Genomic DNA, 6,000 nt, shown 5'->3' with positions numbered 1-6,000 from the left:
GCCTCTGCTTGTCTCGGCTGAGCCTGGCGGGGAGGGCGCAGGGCTGTGGGTGGGCAGGCAGCGGGGAGGAGGGGGGATGCCACCGTGTGCCACCTCTTCGCCCAGCAGAGGGTCCTCCCCATGGGAGGAAGGAGAAGAGGGATGCGTGGGGAAGTCGCACTGATGGGCAGCTGAAGCATTTGCTCAAGCCCTTTCTGCAGCCTGCAAATGCCGAGTCCTGGCGAACACTGTGCCGGGAAGGCACCGAGCCCGGCGAGGATCACGGGCTCATCCTTTCCTTACCTTCTTGAGGGGTTGCAGATGTTTTTCCTGCTTGGGGATGCTAAATCAGCCTCTGAGCTGGGAAAGTCAGGTTTGCATCATCCCCATTTCCACCTCACCCTGCCAGCTCCCCACCAGCAGCTCTGTGGGAAGCACTTCCCAGCTAATTCCCTGGCGGAGGTACCAGCAGTGGTTTCTGATGGGCTCTGGACACGGTCTTAAAACCATTCCTAGGGGCAAAGCACCGGGTAAGATTTGTTAACACGCTGCAATGCCCACGGTCAGCAAAGCAGAGGTGCCATTGGGAGTTTTTCCATCAATCTGTGCAGCACCTGGACCAGGCAGCTGGTTTTCCATGTCACCAGGACCTCGGAATTAAAAATACAACCTCACATGCTCCGCTCTGGCTCATTCGGGATGTAGTTACCAACAACAGCCCATCACGTGCTGTAAACCCTGGCACTCGGGGGCCATGATGGTACTCGTGCTCCAGGTCACAGAGGGGAACCTGGGGGCTCTTGCCCTGCCTTTACATATTTTATTTAATTTTCAACAGTTGTTACGGAGCCTGGACCCCCAGGCGGTGCACAACACCCCCGCACCTGTCAGCAGGAGCCTGCGACGGGCTCAGCCACGACAACTCTGCCAGACACGGCTGTGCCCAGCAATTTTTATGAATAAAATATAATCCTTGAAATTTAATCCTGACATCAGGATGGAAAGCAAAAAAGTCATGAGTCACAGCTCCAGCCCTGTGTCCTTGTGCCACCTGGAGCCGTCATGCCCCATAAGGGACACGTCTCCAGCACAGACTGCCCCTCCTCTTCTTCACCCATTCAAATAATTATTTTTTTTCAGTCTTTTGAAAAAACAGCCCCAGGCCCAACCACAATTTTGTCCCCGGTGCCCCATCCCCTCACTGCCCTTTTGGAAGTACCCCAGGGGAAGCACATGTGTCTCTGGGGCAACCCTCAGCTCCAGCACCCCCAGAGCAAGCAGCTGGCCGTGGCCCCACAGCAGTCCTGACCGGGCACCCCACAAACAGCAGACAACAGCTCCCCCAGGCAGGGCTGCAGGCACCGAGGACCAGCTGCAGCTCTGCAGGGGGCTGCAGGGGGGAATTAGCCGCAGCTGAGCCCCTCTCCCACCCCAGGGTATATAGGGAGGTCCCTGGGGCAACAGGAGCCCCAGGTGTGACTTTGGAGCTGCAGCACAGGTAAGGGCAGCTGCAGTCGGAGTGTGGTGCCCGGCTTTCCTTCCTGCTGATCCTGCAGTTTGGGGGAAGAGGTTTTTTTTTTCTTTAATAACTTTCTGTTTATTTGGTTCTGCTTTCTGATGAATTCATTAATAATGTCTTATAAAGACTGTTGTAAGATGCATTAGCAATAATTTCTTAATGGCTGAGGTTGGCACTGGCAATTAGCACGAAGGACCTCTTACACAGGCAGCATGCTTGGACCTGTGCAGCCAGAGGCTTCTCAAGCTGTTGGATTGTCTGGAGTACCATATATTAATGAAATAATTGTAAGTGGAGATCTGCATTTTTTTTAAGTATGACCTGATTATTGAAGGAGGCTTAAAAAAAAAAAAGTAATCCCTGCTGGTGTTTCTGCAAATGGAGGGAAAAAAAAAGTTTGGAAACACTGGGGCATTTCTGCATCAGCATCTCCGCCTTTGTTGAGGAGGGTGGGGTGGGAAATGTGTGTTTCTGGGGTACCAGGGCTCTGCAGAGCTGGGGCTACCGGGGAGCGGGAGCTGTTGTCTTATCCTCAGCCTCTGTGTGGGATAACGGCTTGAAGCCATTAGACCCGTAACACAATGCTCTAATGGCCACTCCACCAATTACATTGCATTTCATGGGCTTACAGCAATTACGCCGCATCGGGTGGTGTCATAACACATCACGGTTTATAGCTTAATATCGGCTCTAACGGGGAGCTGCTGTGCGCAGGATGTGGCCGTGGGCGAGCACGCGCGGGGGGGGGGTGGCTTCCTGTGCATCCGACCCCAGGGCTGGCCGAGGGGGCTCGGGAGGGACGCAGACCCAGGGCTATGTATTCTGCGACCTCATCTCACATGCTGAAGAAGGGGCAGGGTTGTGTTTATCAGCAATTCGCCTTGCACGGGGCACCCCTGCTGGCCCTGTCTGAATCACTCCAGGAGGCCGGTGCGCCCTTATTTCTCCTTCTGGAGCGGCATTAGACTTATCAATGTCCACATCATTCAAAGCCAAATGATTTTTAAAGCTGAAGGAGGCGGAGCAGCTGTCCTAACCAGGCCTTTCAGATCCTGCTCTCAGAGAAATGCTGATGCTGCTGGCATCGAGCCGTGCCCCGGCCGGGGACGGGAGCAGATGTTAGAAAGAAAAAAAATTAAGTCTTTCAAAGAAGTCAGTTCTGATAAAATACACAATCACGTCTGAAAGGGGCTGAAGTAATTAAGCAGTCAGATGCTGGGCAATTTGCGTTAGGCTCTTTGCCACTGGTGCCAGCACATGCCTCGCTGCCCAGGCAAGAAGCGTGAGGAGTGTGCCTGCTGTGGGGGGGGGAGTTGCTGGGATCGGGGCTGAGCCTGAGAATCCATCAGCTCTTCGTGCATCGCAGGACCATGACCCTGCAACCTTGGCTCTAAGCCCCGGCAAAGGCCTCCTGGGCAGCTGGAGGGAAATGTGGGTGGTTCACGTGGCCTTTTTGTTTTGGGAAAGACTCTTTTAGCTGCTTTGCAGTGGTGATGCCTCCTGCAGCACAAGCGACTGATTCCCAGTGCTGCGGACGTGGAGCTGGGATAGGCTGATGGGGAGGGCTCGGGACTGGGGACGTGGTGCCATGAGATAAGGGGGATGCATCATGGGAAACTGGCCTCGGGGGACCTGCTGCCCAAGCCAGCTGCTGCAGACTGACGAAGGACACGAAGAGATAAGGATAAGGTCACCCAAGCCTGGGAGAGCTCACCAGGCGGCTCAGTGGCAGGAGACTTGGTTTGCAGGAGGCTGAATAAACCTCTCAGCTGTGTCCTGCTGTCTGTCCTGAGCTGCTGAGGAAGCCACAGGGGCTCTGTGGGTACCACTGGCCCTCAGCCAGGCAGGGGCATGGGCCAACGGGACCAAGCAGTTTCCGAGTGCCAGTTTACGCCCCGCTGGGGATGGGCTGGGTGAGCACGTGGCTCCTTGCAGGACACCAGCTCCTGGCCTGTCCCAGAGGATTTGCTTTCCTAAAATGGAAGCAAAAGCTGAATTGATTTGTTTTGGTTGGCAGCATGTGGAGCAGGGTAAATAATCCACAAGAAGCTCCAGAGCTGTGCAGACACACCAGGCACCTCCAAAGGCCCAGTTTCTTCTCCTAGAAGAACTGGGTTGGTCTTGTTTTCTGACTCCCCAGCTCCCATGGCCAGAGCCGGCTTGAGCCTGGGCAGAGCCGTGGCCAGTGGCTGGCACAGCAGCTCCCAGAGCTGCATTTGGCTCTGCTCTGGGCAAGCATTGCTCTTGCATCCACGTGTGCCCATGGCTCGGGACACACTTGGTGGCTCACCCTGCAGAGATGCACTTGATGTCTCTCGCTTGCTCCTGGCACAGTGTAAGATTGTGCTGTGGGGTCCTCGGGTGGCTTCAGAAACCCTTTTGTTAGCCCATGGGTATGTCTGTGCTTTCCAGCCACGCTGGGAGCCTCCCTGCACATCTGAGCTGTGCAGGTGCCATGGGCATGCAGGAGCTCGGCCTGTTTTCCTCCGGCATCCCCTTCCTCGGTCCCCTCGGCCCCTCCAGGCAATGTGCAGCTCGCCAGGCTCTCGCCAGGCGGCTGGTTCGTATTCCTGCAGGTTATCTCTCTGGGTTTGCACAGGGGGGTTGATATAACCCTTCTGGCTGTTCTTCTGTCTCAGCCCTCTGGAGCGACCCCGGCTCCCTGAGGGTTTCTCGCTATTTCTCACACAAACCGGGCCCCTTTGGTACAAGCCAGTCCCTTCTCCCCAGAGAATGTCCAGTAACTGCTCAGGTGTTACTCTGCTGAAGTTGAGGCTATTGGGGTTTTTCATGTTTCTCTTTGGGAGTTTCTCTTCTGTTTGAAATCTTGCTTTACTGCAGTTTTGACCTCTACTTGCAAAGCAAATCTCATGTGTTTTATTTTGGATGTCTCCAAAGAGGAGACTTTGGCACACGATGGCCGTGGGGACAGAGGAGCAAAAACTGTCGTCTTCTCTAATGAAAGAGCCCAGTGACATAGAAATAACCTGCCCTGGCTGAGCAGACAGCCCTTCTGTCTCTCTTAAATCAACACCTGGGAAGTTCAGTAAGAGCTCCAGTAAGAGCAGCAGGATGGCCCCTGGGAGCAGACCAAGAAGTTCCTGAAGCTTTGCCCATCCTGGTAGAGAGAAGAGGAGGAGAGACCTCTGTAGATAAAGAAATGCTGGGGGGGCATTATGGCACTGTGTTTTGGATGCTTCTGCCCATCTCCAAGGGGACTGGGTGTGCTTTGAGGCTCCAGGCCAGTGACCCCCGCCAGCAGCAGGGACCCTCCCGGGAGGACAGTGTGTGTGACTGTGATGTTAAGCATCACTAACCCCTTCATGGAGCTGCAGCTGCCTGAGGGCACTGCGACATCTCCTAGCCATGAATTCCTCCCTCAGAATGAGCTGTAGCTGGGGACGGGGAGGAGGAAGGAGACTTTTCTCCTATTTGTTTTCTTTTGTTAGTCTTTAAACCCAGTTGCAAATGCTGCTGGTAACTAAGGGCTATCTTGTCATTGGGGTGCTGAAGTGCAACCTCCTGCTGCCAGCCAGGTGCTCCACAGCAAACCCATCCTGGAGGAAAGGCAAACTTTATCTTAATTTTCTTTCATATTGCAACAAAAATCTTCCAGTCCAAGGCAGCCTTGGAAGCATCTTGTTATTAAAAGACCTCCTTGAAACCTATTATAGCAGCCGAGGAGGGTGGTTATGAAGCACAAAAAGCCTGCAGAAGAGCTCATTAAAACAATAAATTACAACTAATTAGAATATATCAAGCTAAATCATCTCCAGTGTGAAGGTAAAATGAGGTGTGAGTGAGTGTTTTTAATAAGGCCAGTGCTAATCCCAGGTTCATCTTTAAAGTGATGGTGAGTCCTGCTGCAGCGATGATCCCGCTGCTGGGACCAGGGTGGAAAACAGACCCAGACAAAGGCAAAGGGAAAGTGGAGCTAATGGGATTTTTAATTGTTTCCTGATCTGAGATGCCTGTCCTGAACTGCAGTGGGTTTGGGGGTAGCGCAGCATCTGCAGTGGCTTGCAGAGGGGCAGGAGCAGGTCAAGGCTGTTGGGTTTGTTCACTTTGGGTTTTTTCTATGTAATTTGTGATGAGCAAAGTGGCTGTGGGGTTTTGTTCCTCTCTGTCATATCACTTCATCACGCGCAGTCACAGCTAAATGACTTCTCTGCATAATTAGCAGTGAGATCATAGCGACCGCCTTGGCTCAGAGTCATTTCTCCTCTGGTCTCCAAAGAGCTGCTCAAAACAAGGGAGAGGAGGGAGATGTGGGGGGAAGGCAGCGGAATGGGTGCCCTGCCTGTGCCCAGGCAGCCCCAGAGATGGGTGCTGGAGGGGGACATCTGGGACCCTTGCTCCTGCACTAGCTAAGGGAGGTTTGGGAGACCTCACTGTTCTCAATGACGTTAACGCCCAAGCCAAAGGTCCCAGGGAGCAAAGACCAGCAGCACCAGCCTGAGCCATGCCGAGGACAGGGCTCGCTGCTGGTGAGGCACTGGGGA

This window comes from Phalacrocorax carbo, chromosome 15 (genome assembly GCF_963921805.1).
Source record: "Phalacrocorax carbo chromosome 15, bPhaCar2.1, whole genome shotgun sequence".
In the NCBI taxonomy this organism is placed as follows: Eukaryota; Metazoa; Chordata; class Aves; order Suliformes; family Phalacrocoracidae; genus Phalacrocorax; species Phalacrocorax carbo.
The sequence above is the reverse complement of the archived record's forward strand: the minus strand, read 5'-3'. Positions refer to the sequence as shown.